A 20,000-nucleotide genomic window follows, 5' to 3' on the forward strand; every position below is an offset into this window, starting at 1 on the left:
TGTGTGTGTGTGTGTGTGCAGAAAATAAATAACTAAGGCAAACTGTTATGAAATGTTGGTTATGGCGCAATTCTTCCACAATTCCACGAAAGAGAGAGAGAGAAAAAAAAAGAAATTAGGCTTACCATATTTTTTCTCCTTTATGTTCGTTAATCATTCTCGTTTTCAGGTGGATTTGTCTTTTTACCTGTCTGTGTTCTAGCCTTGCAGGGTGTCGTGTCATTTTTTTGTGTTATTTTGATTGATAGATTGGTTGATGAAATGACTGGATGATTTACTGATTATTTGGTTAACTAACTGTATGATTAAGGGATAGAACACCCCCCGCGGCTGCAAATCGAGGTCAGACAGCACCTTTACCATCAAAAAGGTCACCTGCATGAAGAAAAACACATGCCATTTTAACAGATAGATTGATTGCTTAATTAACTGATTGATTACTTGATTAACTGAATCCCAGCGCTATAAAAAAAATAATAAAAACATCACACATCATCATCAGCGAGAAGGTCACTTGTATGAATAAATATACATGCAATTATGATAATACCTGTAATAATACACGATGAGCGGAGGACAGGTGAGCAGGCAGGCAGGAAGGCAGACAGACAGGCAGGCAGGTAGGTGGGCAGCTGGGTAATAGGTGAAGGTGAAGGTGACGTGACGGTGTTGCCGCGTGTTGCCGCCTCCGTTAATCAGTCACAACGATCCGCCGTGCCCGTGTCGTCCATGCCTTTTAACTATTTGATAATCACACACACGGCAATGACGAAATTACGAGACTAACCTTATTAAAACGACGACAGTAATCAGGCGGCGCAGCAAGGCACACGTCACATAAAGAACACAGCGCCATGCCATCTGCCACCTGCCACCTGCCACCTGCCATCTGACTCAGCACAGCAATGGTATCCTCTCCCTTCACTCCTCCCCAGATCCCTTCATTTTCTACTTCAAAGTCCCATCACTCCCCACTTTCAGTCCATCATTCATTCAAGCCCCATCACTCCCCATTCCAGCCCTCATCACTCCTTTCAGACCCATTACTCCCCATCCCCCATCTCATCATTCCCCACTTCCAGCCCCGTCACTTCTACTTTCTACGCCATCACTTCCCACTTTCTACCCCATCACTTCCCACTTCCAGTCCCATCACTTAGCCCCCATCACTTTCCACTCTCCAGCCCCATCACTTTCCACTTCCAGCTCCATCACTCCCAACTTTCAGCCCCGCATCACTCCTTCCAGACCCATTACTCTCCTCTCTCCACCCCATCACTCCCCGCTCCCTACCGTATCACTTCCCACTTCCAGGCCCCATCACTCCTTTCAGCCCCCATCACTTCCCACTTCCAGCCCCATCACACGTCACTCCCCACTTCCAGCCGCCATCACTCCACTTCCAGCCCCCATCACTCCTTTCAGCCCCCCCCATCACTTTCCACTTTCCACCCTCATCACATCTCACTTTCCACCCCATCACTCCCCACTCCCAGCCCCATCCCATCCCACTGCCCAGCCCATCACACCCCACTCCTCTTCAGCATGTCTTCATGATGGTAGTGACTAGTAATCAAATACTTATCTTGCGTTGCCATTAGAAAAAAACACTCACGGAAATCCAACTAGTTACTTGATAGCCCTTGAAAAAAGTCTTGCCGGGAGAAGGAAGTGTTTAAGAACGTGTGCCCAGCCATCACTAACCCCTTCAGTACCAAGACTCGTTTCTATATTCATTCTGCTATTTGGTGTTTTATACTGCTACGGAAACTTATGTAGGGGATTAAGATGGTGAAGACTGTGGCCATTAATATTCTGACCACCATAGGCTCTTCCTCATGTAAGTAAAATGGTCTAATCGTACACAAATCTCAAGGTAAAAATGTGTCCCAGTACTGAAGGGGTTAAGTTACAACGCCACTGCGGAATCTTAGCTTTGGATTTTAACTCTCACATTGCCATCTCCTTTCCAGCTCTACTAGACAGAATAACTAATCATAGATCTCTTTACTACTAACACTTATAATCTCTGCGTAATATAGGACACATTTACGAACCACAAGTAAAAACCATAACAACAACAGATATGAACTAATCACCCCATGACTCTCGTTATTGGTGTTGTCTTACCTCTAACGAGACTGCCGCCAAGACAAATATATCAAGGTGAGGAGACACAGCGGTCAGTGTTATTGCAACGTTCCAAGCAAGACACGGGAATGCTATGAAGAGGCGCAGCACGTGTTTGGTGTGTTCAGGGAAGCAGAGGCACTCACTCTGTTGCAGCTAAGGGAATCAGGTCTGTGGGAAGGTGAAGGTTTGTGGTGGTGACTGGGAAAGGAAAGACAGGAAGGAATGGAGCCTGCAAGATATACAGGCAAGTCATTAACTCTAAAAAATCTGTATGTATTTAGAAACGCTTTACACTCTCACACTGTAATATGAATAGCTGAGTTCTCAAAAGTGCTTCTCCTGTTTATAATGTAGAAATAGTGTTCATCTGTCGCTAAAACCATAGAGAAAAATATTCTCAAAAACCCGCGTCATTTCATCTCGACAATTTTTAAGGGCTACAATTATAATGAGCCGAGTTATAAAAAGTGTTTCTCTTGTTAATTATGTAGAAATATTGTTAATCTGTCACTAGAATCATATAAAAAAAAACATGCTTAAAAAAAAAAAAAAAACTATATAATTTCACCTGAGTTACTGTCAAAGGCCACAGAGATAATTAGCCGAGTTACCAAAAGTACTTTCACTATTAATAATGTAGAAATTTTGTTCATCTCTTACTAGTATTATAAAAAAAAGTCTTAAAAACTCGTGTGTAACTTCAACTAGAGCCGCTTGAAAGTAAGAAATGAAGGTGCGGGGAAAAATAATTCAGAACACAGGCCAGAGACTCCCTGACACCACCGCGTCTCTATTGCAGCTAAGTGATTCACATACAAAGGATTACTGGAAGGCTTCAGTGCAAGTGTGTCAGCAGCGCCCACACCACCCATGCCTTCGACTGAGATACCTGGGCAAGGGATAACAGATACATTTTTCTCTCTCTCTAATTTTTTTTTTTATTCTATTGTATACTCATTTATTTTTAAGAGAGATCTGGATGAGAGCTGCGTCTATTGAAAGTGTTAGTCGTTGAGGAAGATTTGATTTGTTGACAATATTCTGAGGAAGCTGATAAATGGGTAGGTGTTTAGTAAGGTGTTAAGGAGATCGAGAACAACAACAACAAAACATAACAACATAACTAGATATACACTTCAAAACAAAAATAGAGACAAGTATTGCAGATTTACCAATAATTGATAACACACACACACACACACACACACACACACACACACACACACACACACACACACACACACACACACACACACACACACACACACAGCAATACGAGAACGAGGAAGAGGGAGGATAAGGAGCACGAACTTCACCACCACCACCACCACCACCACCATCCTATTGCCCCGCCCCGCCCCTGTAGGTAGGCCAGGCCGCGGCAGATGGTGTATATTGTAATGTGTCGGGCGCAATATGGAACACTGGTGCGCTGCGTATGAATAAACAGATCTAGCGGCCTCGTGATGGTGGAGATGGTGAGGCGTCGTTGAGCGGGTCGCGGCACCACATTGCACTCCGCTACGATGCTTATTACACCTCTTTGTGGTGATGATACGCCCCGCTGGCATGATATCGGCACTGACCACTCCACCACTCCTCCACTCCACCGCCACGCCATTCCGCCTCACGCCGTGCACTTACACTCTCGACAATATTCGGAAACACTTGTACGCCACACCTCCACTGCTTTCAAAGGCTCTACATGAAGTTACAAGGGTATTTAAGGATGTTTTTTTTATGGTTCTAGTGACGCATCAACACATTAACTGCATTATTAGGAGAGGAAAGACTCGCGACAACCCGGCTAATCATCTCTGTGGCCTTTGAAAATAGTCGTGGTGAGAGAACAGAGCGTTTCTGAATGTCTTACCACCATTGCACCACATAACAACATAACAGCCGCTCCGAGCCCATCACGACAGCCCCTAACAGCCCCTAACAGCCGCAGCAGGTGGCCAAGATACCTTTACCTGTTGCAGTGCTGGAGAATTATACGTCTGTGCCCCAAACACCTGTGGATGAGAGGCCAAGGTGAGGCGGTGGAGTTAGTCAGTCAGTCAGTCAGTCGATAAATCAAACAGGTGAATTCAGTGATTTATCCACGTGTTTACCTGTGCTGTGTACGTGTGGTGCTGCTGTTGTGGTGTTTAATGAATGAATCACTCGTGCATCTGTTCATTCACTCAGTCAGTCAGTTAGTCATTCACTCACTCACACACTCACACACACATCATCAAACTCATCCATCAATAAATCACCTGCAAAGTAACTCCATCACCTTAGCACGTGCCATTACATTCCCTGCACGTGGCAAATCCAGCACGTGCCAACACTCACCCTCTTCTACCCACTCCCCTCTTCTCTCCCCCTTCCCACCGCCACCTTACACACTAACGCTCACTGTTTTCACCTTTTTTTTCCCCCAACGCATTAGTTTTGAAGGTTGCGCCGCCTCCATTTGCTTAAAAGGCCTCCAATGTGTGTATGGCTGATTGACCGCCAGAGTTAATTCGCCAAAAACACATAGCGCTGTATAAATCCCCACCAAGACCAGGTAGAATAAAGTAGTACATTTAAATACTGCCAATGGTGGTGGTAGTGGTGGTGGCGGGAGTGAGAGTGGTGGTGGTAGTGGTGGTGGCGGGAGTGAGAGTGGTGGTGGTAGTGGAATTAATGAATAAATACACTTCTTCCACTAATCCAGCGTGGTAATCTGGTAAACTCTTAATTCGTTCGGTGTTTGAAGGCTAAAAAATAAATAAATAAGTAAATAAAATATAAATCAACATAATAATAATAATAATAATAATAATAATAATAATAATAACAATAACAATAATAATAGTAATAAAAGAACACGAAATGGAATAAGAAAATATATAGAAAGAGAAAAATTATCAAGTTAACACAAATCTCTCTCTCTCTCTCTCTCTCTCTCTCTCTCTCTACGCACCCACACGCTCCAGCCTTTCGTTCCGTGGTAAAAATTGCTTCCAAAATTCTTACACAACATAAACATCGCTGAAGATAAAGTTTTCCTCCCGCCACACGAATAAAAACACACGGGGAAGAAATTATACATCGGGAGTCTATGAGAGAGAGAGAGAGAGAGAGAGAGAGAGAGAGAGAGAGAGAGAGAGAGAGAGAGAGAGAGAGAGAGTGGGTTGAGTGTTCTTTCATCTGCTTCTTTTCTCATTTTTCGGATATTACTTTTTCTTCCTTATTTTTGTGGTACGATGGGTGAAGTGGTAGTAGTAGTAGTAGTAGCAGCAGTAGTGGTTGGTTTCCGATGTTATTGTTGTTATTGTTGTTTTGTGTTGTTATGATTTTTATTATTGCTGTTACTAGTGGTGGCGATGGTAGTGGCAGTGTTGTTTCTGCTGTTGCTGTTGTTATTGTTTTTTTGTTGTTATTATCACTTTTTGTTGTTGTTGTTGTTGGTGGTGGTGGTGGTGGTGGTAGTGTTGTTGTTGTTGTTGTTCTTGTTGTTGTTGTTGCTGGTGCTGTTTGGCATCTCTCCGTCAGTCAATCACTCACTCTTCAATCCACAATACACCGCTGCACATCACACACACACACACACACACACACACACACACACACACACACGGCCCGGTAGCTCAGTGGTTAGAGCGCTGGCTTCACAAGCCAGATGACCGGGGTTCGATTCCCCGGCCGGGTGGAGATATTTGGGTGTGTCTCCTTTCACGTGTAGGTGGTGTTCACCTAGCAGTGAGTAGGTACGGGATGTAAATCGAGGAGTTGTGACCTTGTTGTCCCGGTGTGTGGTGTGTGCCTGGTCTCAGGCCTATCCCAAGATCGGAAACAATGAGCTCTGAGCTCGTTCCGTAGGGTAATGTCTGGCTGTCTCGTCAGAGACTGTAGCAGATCAAACAGTGAACACACATGAACTCAACAAATAAACAGACAATCACAAATAAGTGTTGGCCGGAGCATTGAAGGGCCGTCACTGTTCTGATGCTCCAATGCTCTGATGGACTCCCGTCGCTGCTTCTGACTCAAGCGAATGTTTTTGTCAATTATTTCATTACTTTACCCCGAGGAAAAAAAAGATAAGGAGATAAAATAAACAAATGAATAAATAAAGATGTAGTTTAGGAATTGCACATAAGATGATAATTATAAAATGAAGCATCGCGTTCGTAACAAAAGCATGACTTGAAAAAAAAAATTATTAGAAGAGTTATTACATTGTTCCACCAAAATGAAAAGTATATTAGAAGAGCAGTTTGAAATTCGTATATATGAAATAAATTACACACAGAAAAAAAAAAAAATCGAGACAGTTCCTACGAAGAGACTAAACAGAAAACGTAAATATTTGTGAGACTTTTTGGTCGTTCAGTGACTCGAAACACTCGCCAGCCTCCAAATCATTGCAATTTCATATTTCAATTACTAAACAGTTTATACGATTGTGCAATGCAGGGATTATTAAAAACACGACATGGATATTCTTTCACTTGTTATTCAATGCAAGTTGATGCACAATGTGGATCATTTATGATATGCGATACTCGGGGAAAAGTGGAACAAATGTAATTCCCAACCCAGCGTGTGTGGGGAGGAGATTAAACAACAATAACAACAACAACAACAACAACAACAACAACAACAACAACAACAACAACAACAACAACAACAACAACAACAACAACAACAACAATGAGAGCAGTAAATACAAAAAAGAAATACAAAGGAAGACTAAACAGCAACAGATTTTGAGTTACTTAAAAAGGAAGAGGAGGAGGAGGAGGAGGAAGAGGAGGAGGAATACATAGAAAAGACGAGTGACAGGTCATCCGACCTATGACAAGGTCCCTCGTTCACTATACTACAACTGCAATAAGCTATATAGTAGGAGGCAAGGATAGAACAGGAAAAGATCCTCTCCACCCGCCGCTCCATCCGGCGTTACCCGTCAAGAAATAAAACGCAAATATACACCCGGATTGCTGAGAGGAACAATGACGGTAATTTATACAGGAAGGATGGGAAGAAAAGAGATCTAATGTCTAATGTAATTACTACATCCATATAAAAAGATAATCATCATAAACCATTTTTCTTGATAAAACTTATCCTATTTATTTTTTAAACTGGCCACCGTGTTAACCTGGACGACTGACGCTGGTAGTTTGTTCCAACATTGAAATACGTGAATGTAAAAAAAAAAAAAAAAAAAAAAAATTCTTCGCAGATCAGTATTAAATCGCTGTCCTTTAAGTTTCAAGCCGTTATTTCTTGTTACTGATTGTGAGAGCTCAATAAGATTTTTGTAATACACTTCATTTATATTTCTGATTATTTTGAACGTTTGGATGAGTTCTCTCAGATACGACGATCTCTTAGGAAAAACATATCTAATCTTTTTAACGTTCTTAATGAGACAGAGCACGTATTCTTAGGATTGGTTTAATTGCTCGTCTTTGCACGCTCTCCAATTTCTTAATGTCCTTCGGATAACATGGAGACCAGAACTGAACCGTATATTCCAAATGCGGTCTTATTAATGACGTATATAGACGCGTCATGACTTCAGGTGTTTTACAATCAAAATTACGCGCAATAAATCCCAAGATGATATTTGCTTTGCGACTCGCAGCCGAACACTGTGTAGCACATTTCAGATCACTTGTTACTAATACGCCCAGATCCTTCTCTTCAGTAACTTTGATCAAATTTTGTCCATGTAATTTATATGTAATTATATTTTACATTGTTATAGCTGATGTGCATCACTTTACACTTACCTCCATTAAAATTCAAGAACCATTTGTCATTCCAGGTATCAAGGTTATCTAAATCCCGCTGCATGACATCACAGTCGTCTCTTGTGAGTACTTCACCATCTAGTTTAGTGTCGTCGACGAATTTGATGTACATCAAAAAGAGTAACGGACCCAAAACTGAACCCTGCGGGACACCACTCGTAACTTGAAGCCAGTCGGAAGTTTCTCCATTTATTTTTTATACCATGTGGGCTTTTGACGGGAATTTATGGGCTAAAGGGGATACTTTTTGGGGTACCTCCTATCTCAAAGCCCACCCGCTAGGAAACCGTTGCCCCGAGTGAGGAAGCCCAACCTACACTTGTAATACTCGTAGGTTCCAATTGGTTAGCCAACTTTCAGTCCAACCACACAACTGCTCTCCCATTCCGTGTGCTGTCAGCAAAATTAAAAGACCATTAAGTGGTACGGTATCAAACGCTTTCCTGAAGTCGAGATATATAATGTCAGATGGGGCTCGCTCATCGTAATTTGAGAATATGTAACTGAAAAATTCCAAGAGATTGGTGAAGCAGAATTTGTAGTTTCGAAAACTATGATGGATGTCTAATATCAATTTGTGGTTGTCGAGGTAGGAAGTGATTTAGTCTATAAGTATTTTTCTAAAATTACCGAGGTGAGACTGATGGGTCTGTAGTTTCCAGCTTCGCTTTTGTTACCTTTCTTGAATATCGGTGTGACATTTGCGCATTTCCCGTGACTCGGTACAATTCCTTCCTGCAACGATCTATTGAAAAGCAATTTCAGAAGTAGCAGAGGTTCTTCTTGACATTCTCGCTAATTTGCCTCCCGGGCGCGGCGAGGCAAATGGACGAGCCTCTTAATGTGTAGAACCTATTCAAGCAGCAAGTAGGTATGGCATGTAACTCGAGAGGTTGTGGCCTCGCCGTCCCGGCGTGTGCTGTGCGCTATTTGATATGGTCTCGGTCCAAGTCGAATATCGGTCTATGAGCTCTGAACTCGCTCTGTAATGGAGAGGGCTGGCTGGGTGACCAGCAGGCGACTGGTGAATTTGAATGACTGAATACATAGGCTAGATATCACCCCTGTACTTTTACTGGGATCAAGGTTTTGAAGGTATTTGTTTATATCGTCTTCGCTTATTGCATCTATTTTTTGCTTACCGTTTTCAGACCCTCCAAACATACTGATAGCGGTTGGCAAAGTCGAGGTATCTTCTGTGATAAACACAAGTGAAAAAGTTATTCAGAATTGTTCCCATGTCGAAGAAGAAGAAGAAGAAGAAGAAGAAGAAGAAGAAGAAGAAGAAGAAGAAGAAGAAGAAGAAGAAGAAGAAGAAGAAGAAGAAAAAGAAGAAGAAGAAGAAGAAGAAGAAGAAGAAGAAGAAGAAGAAGAAGAAGAAGAAGAAGAAGAAGAAGAAGAAGAAGAAGAAGAAGAAGAAGAAGAAGAAGAAGAAGAAGAAGAAGAAGAAGAAGAAGAAGAAGAAGAAGAAGAAGAAGAAGAAGAAGAAGAAGAAGAAGAAGAAGAAGAAGAAGAAGAAGAAGAAGAAGAAGAAGAAGAAGAAGAAGAAGAAGAAGAAGAAGAAGAAGAAGAAGAAGAAGAAGAAGAAGAAGAAGAAGAAGAAGAAGAAGAAGAAGAAGAAGAAGAAGAAGAAGAAGAAGAAGAAGAAGAAGAAGAAGAAGAAGAAGAAGAAGAAGAAGAAGAAGAAGAAGAAGAAGAAGAAGAAGAAGAAGAAGAAGAAGAAGAAGAAGAAGAAGAAGAAGAAGAAGAAGAAGAAGAAGAAGAAGAAGAAGAAGAAGAAGAAGAAGAAGAAGAAGAAGAAGAAGAAGAAGAAGAAGAAGAAGAAGAAAAAGAAAAAGAAAAAGAAAATGAAGAAGAAGAAGAAGAAGAAAGACAACAACAATAGAAATAATAATACCACCACCACCACCACCACCACCACCACCACCACCACCAAAAACAACAACAACAAACACAGTAAAAATAAACATAAAATGCCCCTCTCCTTCACCTCTCGCCGGCCCACACAGCAGCGGAAGGCGGCACGAGGCACTGTGACACAACTGGCAAGGCACTTACATTCTGACACGTGCACGCGCCTCTACTATTGTCAAAAGGCTCTAGATGAAGTGACACGGGTTCTCACGGACATTTTAACGGTTCTGGAGGCAGATTAACAGGATTTCTTCGTTATTAACAGATAAAACGCTCTTGGCAATCCGGCTATTCATCTCTGTGGGGTTTCAAAGTAGCCGTGGTGAGAAAGTAGAGTGTTTCAAAGTACGGGCATTTGAACACAGCAGGTGAAGAGACGTCAGCTAGTGACCGCCTTAGCTCATGCCACGGTTACGATTTATCTATCAATGTATCTATCTATCTATCTTACTATCTATCTATCTATTATTATTATCATTATTATTATTATTATTATTATTATCATTATCACTCTTAAGGCAAATATTTTACTTTCCTCCAGCTTGGCAGTTTATGGTCGTAAATTCAATAATGGGTTACATACATACATACATACACATATACATACGCACATACATACATACCATGACTCCATTTTTATTTATTTTTCTATCATTACTATTTTCATTCCGAACTTTTCCCTTTCCTTCAGTCTGACAGCTCCTCGATGGGAATATAAAACTTTACTACACGTTCCCACCAGCGCCTCTCAATGACCGCCAGTACAAAGGCCTCCTCTGCAGGGCACCCTACACAATACCTTACATCAAACCTTACAAACCGATAACTTTTCACCTACAATAACAACGATTTATTTCCCGTCAAACATGTACAAGGTGAATTACAAAAGTTCACAAAGAAACACGGAGACATTACAAGTAGTTAGTTTTGTCGAAGAACTTGTAATGCCTTATGAAATTTGTACAGTAGCGGCCAAAAGTTTGTCCACGTGCATTAGTTATTTATTTTCTCCACTAATCTAACCTCTTCAATACTGGGACACATTTTTACCTTGAAATTTGTGGACGATTAGATAATTTTATTGACATTAAGAAGGGTCTATGGAGGTTAAAAGATTAATGACCACAGTCTTCACTATTTTAATCCCCCATATACGTTTTTGAAGGTGTATAAAATCACCAAATAGTAAGCAGAATGAATATAAAAACGTATTGAAGATAAGCGGGTTACCTTCGCCGTGAGTAAAACCCGACAGTGACCGATGCTGATTCTAAGGACGTAAGACTGAAGAGAGACACGATCTAACAACCTGAGATTAAAAGACAAGAATAGACACACAAAAGGAGACACTAATTGCATCTATTGTGGCAGCACCCTTGGGGATTTAAAGCACTTTTTGTTGTGGTGTCCAGGCTATGAAGAAATAAAGAATAAAAAAAGACAAACACTGCAAAGGCCATACATAGAAGAAAAAAAATATTACAGGACAATTACTTTTTGACAATCTAAGGATGCAAGAGAAGAAAGAAATAATGTACGAAATGTGGAAGAGGAGAGCAAGTCAGCGGAAGAACTTGATGGACAGAGCAAAATAAAAAGATAAGAAACAACATCAGGGAAGCGCCGAAACACATGCCAAACTTCCTGACCCCACACCTGACCTGACCTGACATAGTGGTGGTGAGGGTTGCAGGTTACGAGACTTCTTCCTGACCACCACTGTACTTTTACTCTGCTTTACGATGGAATGGATTAACGGAAAGTGCAAAGTCTGTCTGTTTGTCCACCTGTCCGTCTGTTTGTCTGTCTGTCTACCTATCTGCCTGTCTGCCACCTAAAGTTACATGTGAAAGAAATATTTAATGTTACACGGTACTATGATACATACGATTATACTGCACATATATTATTTAAGAGCAAAGTCTGTCTGTCCATTTGTCTGTCTGTCTGTCTGTCTGTCTAACTGTCTGTCTGTCTGCCACCAAAAATTACTATGACGCAAAGGACTGTACTGTTCATGTATTAGTTAAGAGTGCAAAAGTCTGTGTATCTGTATGTCTGTCACCAAAACTGTAGTCTAAGGGAAGAAAATCATCATCAGTTAACGTAGAGTTGTGGAGAAGCTGTACCGAAAAATAACGAAATAGAAAAATGAAACCTAAATCATATCAACAAGGAAAAATAAACATTGAAACAAGAAAAGAAATAATTGAAATAAATAGAACATACTAGAGAATCAGTTACCGTGGAGCATTGGAGAACTTTTGCCTAAGAGTAACGAAAGAGAAAATAAAAAAAAACTAAATATCAAAAAAGAAAAAAAAAAAAAACCAGTTAAAGTAAACGAATATATAAATAAATAAAAAAATAGATAAATAAACCATGCTAAACAATCGTACGTCATCAGTTACTGTGAAGAAATAAAAAAAAATATATAAACCAATAAAAATAACGAAACAAGAAGAAAAAAAACTAAAAAAATATGAAAATAAAAAAGAACAAGTAAAATAAATAAATATATGAATAAATAAATAAATTAATCCCACTGGACAACAATACGTCAGGCAAGGAAGCACACGAAAGAAGGGCAGCAGAAGAGAGCAAAGCAGACTATTACAGGAGACAGAGAAGGATCAGCACCGCCAAGACTACATCAAACACTCCTCTCCCAGACACCTCCCCACTCACACACTCTCACACTCTCACCTCAAGGAACGCGACGAACATGACACCAGACGGAAAGACACACAGACACACAAACCAGAGAGAGAGAGAGAGAGAGAGAGAGAGAGAGAGAGAGAGAGAGAGAGAGAGAGAGAGAGAGCTGAAAATCAAAAGACACACGTGAACACAAACAGGAAAGAGATAAAAGAGCAAAAGAGACACGCAAACACAAAGATACGATACACAAACCATGAAAGACACGTAGACACAAACCAGGAGAGAGAGAGAGAGAGAGAGAGAGAGAGAGAGAGAGAGAGAGAGAGAGAGAGAGAGAGAGAGAGAGAGAGAGAGAGAGAGAGAGAGAGAGAGAGAGAGAGAGAGAGAGAGAGAGAGAGAGAGAGAGAGAGAGAGAGAGAGAGAGAGAGAGAGAGAGAGAGAGAGAGAGAGAGAGAGAGAGAGAGAGAGAGAGAGAGAGAGTAGCCACAAACCATGGACACACAAAAAGACAAAAACTCACACACACAGACACATGCCACAAATCATGCAACAGACACAGACACAGACACAGACACAGACAGACCACGAGAGAGACCGACTATTAACCCTTTCACTACCGGATGCGTTTTCCTATTCATTCTGGTTATTATTTGGCAATTTAATACAGCTTCAGAAACTTACGTGGGGATTAGAAAATAATGAAGACTCTGGCCATTAATCTTCTGACCTCCATAAACCTTTCCTAATGCAAATAAAATCGTTTCATCGCACCCAAATCTCATGGTAAAAAATATGTCTTAGTATTGAAGGGGTTAAGTATCACGAAAGATAACACATACAATAAAAGAAGACACGTAGACACACGCAATGACACACAAAAGGACAAAAACTCACACAGACTGAAAAAAACAAACCATACTAAAGACACAAAGACACAAAAAGAGAGACCAATTGCTAAGTATCACGAGACAACACAGAGAAAAACACAAGAGACACGTAAAGGCAAACAATGACACACATACATAAAGACAAAATCTCACACACAAACGCAAAAGACACACAGACACAATGAGAGAGACCCACTGTTAGGTATCGCGAGGTAACACACACACACACACACACACACACACACACACACACACACACACACACACACGTATACACAAATAATGACACAAAAAAGACAAAATCTCACACAGAAACCATGCAAAAGACACAAAGACAATGAGAAAGATTCACTGTCAAGTATCGCGTATCTTCTGAGTAGCAGGAGAGGAGAGGAGAGGAGAGGAGAGAGGAGGAAGAGAAGAGAAGAGAAGAGTGAAGGGATGTCGCCTCTCCTTGCTTCATAATTCACGGCTTCTCCACTCGGCTATAGCAGGTAACGTGTTCATTGGACCCTTTGTGCTATGGATCCAACTCGTTGCCTCCATCTCACTCTCTCACTCACTCACTCACTCACTCACTCACTCACTCACGAGGCTCTTGTCCATCTATAATGCATTCCTTCCTTCCATCATTAAGAGAGGCATTACTAAAATACGATTAATATTATCTACCTCATATTTAAATTTTTAATTACTGGTGAATATTTCATTACCTTCACCTGTGCTATTCTTCTTTCTCATCCTCCTTCTTCTCTTCCTTTTCCTCTTCCTTTTGCCTTTTCTCTTCTTTCTCCTCCTCATCTTCCTCCTTCCTCCTTCTCCTCCTTCTCCTCTTCTTCCTCCACTCTCCTCCTCTTCCTCCTTCTCCTTATCCTCCTACCCCTTCTCCTCCCCTTCTCTTCCTCCTCCTCCTCCTCCTCTTCCTCTTCCTCTTCCTCCTTCTCCTCCTCCTCCTCCTCCTCCTCCTCCTCCTCCTCCTCCTCCTTCTCCTCCTCCTCCTCTAGCTGGTGTTGAATGTCATGGCTGAAAAGTGTTCGTGGTCTTGGATTTACATTAACCCTTTTTTTCTGAGCTTCATAATTATTTTCGTGACTCGGACAAGTTTAATGTGGCGACCAGTGATGTGAGTTCGACATTTACTGTTTTATTTCAAAGACCTTGTTCGATTTTACAGAAATGAGCCACAGTCACTGGAAGACACTACTTGATTATTTTTGTTTTATTCTTGCTTATTCATTAATTTATTATATTTTTTTTTCATTTTCAATTTCTTTTACCTTATTGATTTCTTATGTAGTATCTACGTATCTGTTTATCTATGTATCTACCTATCTATCTACTTGTCTATCTATCTACCTATCTGTCTATCTATCTATTTATCTATGTCTATCTATTTGTCCATCTATCTATTTATCTATTGTAATCACTTTGTATTCTCTAACTGTCCTTCAATACCAATATTAAAAATGGTTTCCACACACACACACACACACACACACACACACACACACACACACACACACACACACACACACACACACACACACACACACACACACACACCTTTCTTCCATTTATCTTCCACACACGACTCTCATCCTTCTCTTTCATACATTTTCATTACTTATCATTTTGTAATTACCTTATATTTCTAATCGTTCTTCAATACCAACGTAAAAAAAAGAAAAAAAAAAAGAAGAGGAAAAAAGAAATAAAGTTCCATTTCTCTTCCACATGGAGTCTTGCCCTTCCACTCCTCATTCCACCACCATCACATTGCTATTGAACACCGGTGTCTCCACATTTTCCACCCATGGCTGATTATGACCTTGAACATTAAAATAATCCGGTTAATGAGCCTTTTAACGGACGAGCCGCGGTAATGTGATAGTATTAGCGGACCCTTGTAATGTAATGTGAAGCAATGTTGTTCTTTCCAGCCATCCATCGCAATATCCGGCACAGTACACACACACACACACACACACACACATCGACAAGTTAGTAATACCGCCTGAGTCTTTTTACCCGTGAAATATTTGTCCATTGTCTGCGCCAGTGATGTTGAGAGTAACCCGTAATGACATAACTCGGGTGTGGATCTGACGCAACTCATGCATCAACACGGAGCGCTGAGTGAAGATTAGATTAATTCATGGACAAATATGATACGTGGGCGATTATATACATGTTTCTTTTTATTATTATTTGCAAAGGTGACTGGTGTATGTGAAGATTAGATTGAAATAGATAGGTATGATAGGAGAGAGATTATTATACATGCTGCTTTTATTACTATATACACAAGTGACTGGTGTATGTATTGGTATGACAGTAGGGAGACTCCACACATGTTTATTTTAATATTATTTACACAAGTGACTGCTGTATATGAAGGTTAGATATATTAATAGACATGTATGACAGTAGGGAGAGTCTGAGAGGTGGCCGCTTGTATACATGTTTCTTTTATCCTCCTTCCCCTTTCTCCTCCTCCTCCTCCTCTCTTCCTCTTTCTCTTTCTTCCTCTCCTTCTCCTCCTCCTCCTCCTCCTCCTGCTGTATGTGATAGGTGGGCATTCCTATACATGTTTCTTTTATTGTTATATGCATATGGAACTGCTTATGTGAAGATTAGATTGATTTGCACGTAGTTATCACAGGTGGCCGCTTGTATAAATGTTTATATTATTAATACATGCACATGGAACTGCTGTATATTGAATTATGTTCCTTCTACTGTTTCTTGTTGCTTCTTTTATGTTCTTCGTATTGTTCTTAACTCAGGGGTAGATATAACAGATGGGTGGTGTTTTTTTACATGTTTTCTTTGTTATTATGTACACAAGTGACTTATATATGTTGATTTAGTGGTTTCTTGCGGCTTTCCTATGCTCTTATTACTTATTTTTTGTGGGTTCTTAAGTGTTCTAATTAGTCTCTTCAGCACCATGACGCGCTTCCATATTCATTCTGCTTACTATTTGGTGGCTTTTCTACAGCTTCAGAAACTCTTGTGGCGAATCAGACTAGTGAGGACTGTGGCCATCAATCTTCGGACACCCAGAGACACTTCCTGATGTCAATAAATAAAATCGAACACAAATCTCAAGATAAAAAAAAGTGTCCCGTTACTGAAAGGGTTAAGGATCGCTGTGATAGGTGGGGGTTTGTATACATTATTTTATTTTATTTTTATACATAGATAATCAACTCCTGTATGTTTATTTAATGGGTTTTTTTGCAGCTTTCCTATGTACTGTTTTTGTCGCTCCTATTCTATTCTTGTTAGTGTTCTTCATTCATATAGATAGGTTTTGACAGATGGGCGTTTGTATACTTTATTTTATTTTTTTTTATACATACACAAACAACTGGTGTATGTAAATGTATTGGCTTCTTGCAGCTTTTATTTTGTACCTTCCTTTGAGTTGTTCCTATTGTCTTCTTGTAGTCTTCCCACTTATTTTTTTCCTCCTGGCTTCCTACAGGTTGTAATGCTGTCTGTCTTTCTTCATCTTCCCCTATGTTCCTCCTATACCTTCCGTTATGGATTTTTTTTTTCTTCTTCTTGGTTTTGTTTTTCTTTTCCTTCTTCCTTTCCTTCTTCTTCTTCTTCCTTTTCTTCTTTTCCTTTTCTTTTTCTTTTTCTTCTTCTTCTTCTTCTTCTTCTTCTTCTTCTTCTTCTTCTTCTTCTTCTTCTTCTTCTTCTTCTTCTTCTTCTTCTTCTTCTTCTTCTTCTTCTTCTTCTTCTTCTTCTTCTTCTTCTTCTTCTTCTTCTTCTTCTTCTTCTTCTTTTTCTTCTTCTTTTCTTTATTTTCTCTTTTCTTTTCTTCTTCTTCTTCTTCTTCTTCTTCTTCTTCTTCTTCTTCTTCTTCTTCTTCTTCTTCTTCTTTCTTCTTCTTCTTCTTCTTCTTCTTCTTCTTCTTCTTCTTCTTCTTTTCTTCTTCTTCTTCTTCTTCTTCTTCTTCTCCTTCTTCTTCTTTTACTTCTTCTTCTTCTTCCTTCAACAGTCTTGGCTAGCTTGGTGGCGTAAGAAATCCGTCGTTTTACCTTAATTGCATTTATTCTTTCTTTGGATTTTTAAGGAGAACGAGATGAGTACTTATTCATTCATCTATTTATACTTTTCGTGTGTGTGTGTGTGTGTGTGTGTGTGTGTGTGTGTGTGTGTGTGTGTGTGTGTCCTTGGTTTGTTTATCGGTCATGTAACAAACAAATAATGAACTTTAAATCTAACCAACTAATAATCAAGATAAAATGAATGACAGAATAAATAAATAAGGGTAAATATTATAAAAATCGGAACACGAATCCATTCCTAACACTTCCCCATACACCCTGCCCATTCCTAAGGCTTCCCCATACACCCTGCCCATTCCTAACACTTCCCCATACACCCTGCCCATTCCTAACACTTCCCCATACACCCTGCCCATTCCTAACACTTCCCCATACACCCTGCCCATTCCTAACACTTCCCATACACCCTGCCCATTCCTAAGATTTCCCATACACCCTGCCCATTCCTAACACTTCCCCATACACCCTGCTTCCTAACACTTCCCCATACACCCTGCCCATTCCTAACACTTTCCCATTCCTACACTTCCCCATACACCCTGCCCATTCCTAAGGCTTCCCCATACACCCTGCCCATTCCTAACACTTCCTCATACACCCTGCCCATTCCTAAGGCTTCCCCATACACCCTGCCCATTCCTAAGGCTTCCCCATACATCACCAACATTCCAAAAATTTTTCAGCACATCACCAGCATTTCAAACATCAAAAAAGTTAAAATAACTTATACAAAAAAGGGAATGAAATGAGACTGAAACGGAAATACTAAGAAATTTGGCGATGTAGAATGAAAAAAATGAAGGTAAAAACTAAAAGGTGACAAAAAAAAAAGAAAACAGGAATGAAGTACTGATATTAAGACACGTAAATAAAAAAAAAAATAAGAAAAAGAAATCAGAGAAACTTGATAAATGAGATGACACGAATCAACAGCCCATTACTCACAGTGGCACGAGCAGCGTTCCTTCATCCCTTCATTCTCTCCTTCCTTCCTTCCTTCCTTTCCTTCACCATGACGCCGCCCACCTCATCACTCTTCCCACGCTCTATAACGAAGGAATCAAGGAATATTCAACACACACCTCTCCATTGCTCCATTATTTCACAAGCATACATTAGCAGAGGGAAAAAATGAAGAGAGATATAGAAACATTCCCATTCTATCATCATTAGCATTGCACGTTCATTAAAAGTGACGCAAGATATTCCATGCAACACTCCACACTGCATTACACGGGGCGGAAAAATGTGGAGTGAAGGGATTACGTAGAGTTAGTTAGTGTGTTAGTTAGCGTGTTAGTGTGTTAATGTTAGTGTGTTAGTGCGTTAGTGTTAGTGTGTTAGTTTGTTTGTTAGTGTGTTAATGTGTTAGTCGGTCTGTTAGTGTGTTAGTATGTTAGTGTGTTGGTTAGTCTGTTAGTTAGTGTTAATTTGTTAGTGTTAATCGGTCTGTTAGTGTGTCTGTTAGTTAGTTAGTCAGTTAGTCTGTTAGTATGTTAGTGTGTTAGTTAGTTAGTGTGTTAGTTTGTTAGTTAGTCTGTTAACGTGTTAGGCAGTCTGTTAGTGTTAGTTTATTAGTTAGTTTGTTAGTGTGTTAGTCAGTCTGTTAGTTTGTTAGTTAGTCTGTTAGTGTGTTAGTTTGTTAGTTAGTCAGTTAGTCTGTTAGTATGTTAGTTAGTTAGTGTGTTAGTGTATTAGTCGGTGTGTTAGCGTGTTAGTTTGTTAGTCAGTCTGTTAGTGTGTTAGTTAGTTATTTAGTCAGTCTGTTAGTGTGTTAGTTAGTGTGTTAGTTTGTTAGTTTGTTAGTGTGTTAGTCTGTTAGTGTGTTAGTGTGTTAGTTAGTGCGATTCATGGCGATTTTTCTTTTATTTATGCAAGAGGGGAAGCGGGCCAAGAGAGAGAGAGAGAGAGAGAGAGAGAGAGAGAGAGAGAGAGAGAGAGAGAGAGAGAGAAAACAAGTCCACATGATTGCCAGTTCCCTTAACCCCTTCAATACCGGGATACATTTTTACCTTGAGTTCTGTGGATGATTAGACCATTTTATTGACATTAGGAAGGGTCTACGGAGGTAAGAAGATTAATGGCCACAGTCTTCACTATCTTAATCCCCCACATGAGTTTCTGAAGCTGTATAAAATCACCAAATAGTAAGCAGAGTGTATGTGGAAACGCGTCATGGTACTGAAGGTTGTTGAAGATTAAATAGAGTTAACCAAAAGTATGGAACAAATAAAGTCTTGAAATGTTCCGAAGTGTCTCTTCTATTCCATTCCCCCCTACCCACCACGTCCCATCCCCCTTCCCCCTCTCACCCCTTCAAATGTTCCCAAGTGTGTCCTCCCCTCACCCCTACCTACCACGTCCCATCCCCTCACCCTTCAAATGTTCCCAAGTGTGTCCTCCCCTCACCCCCCCCCTTCACCCTCCAACCCTTCACCCCCATCTCTCATCAGACGCCATTTCTCATCACATACGTCATTATTTTTTTTTTATTTCGTTTTTAGTGTTTTTTTTCGTGTATTCTT

General features: G+C 40.3%; 1 long non-coding RNA gene across 1 annotated transcript in view; it reads right to left on the bottom strand.

Moving 5' to 3' along the window:
* LOC123511283 overlaps positions 1–20,000 on the bottom strand; it is a 56,098-nt gene that overhangs the window by 19,262 nt on the left and 16,836 nt on the right. The window contains exon 2 of the long non-coding RNA XR_006676741.1: positions 18,421–18,521. This is a non-coding gene — a long non-coding RNA (uncharacterized LOC123511283). The remainder of the gene's footprint in view (positions 1–18,420; positions 18,522–20,000) is intronic.

The sequence above is a fragment of the Portunus trituberculatus genome, chromosome 31 (genome assembly GCF_017591435.1).
Source record: "Portunus trituberculatus isolate SZX2019 chromosome 31, ASM1759143v1, whole genome shotgun sequence".
In the NCBI taxonomy this organism is placed as follows: domain Eukaryota; kingdom Metazoa; phylum Arthropoda; class Malacostraca; order Decapoda; family Portunidae; genus Portunus; species Portunus trituberculatus.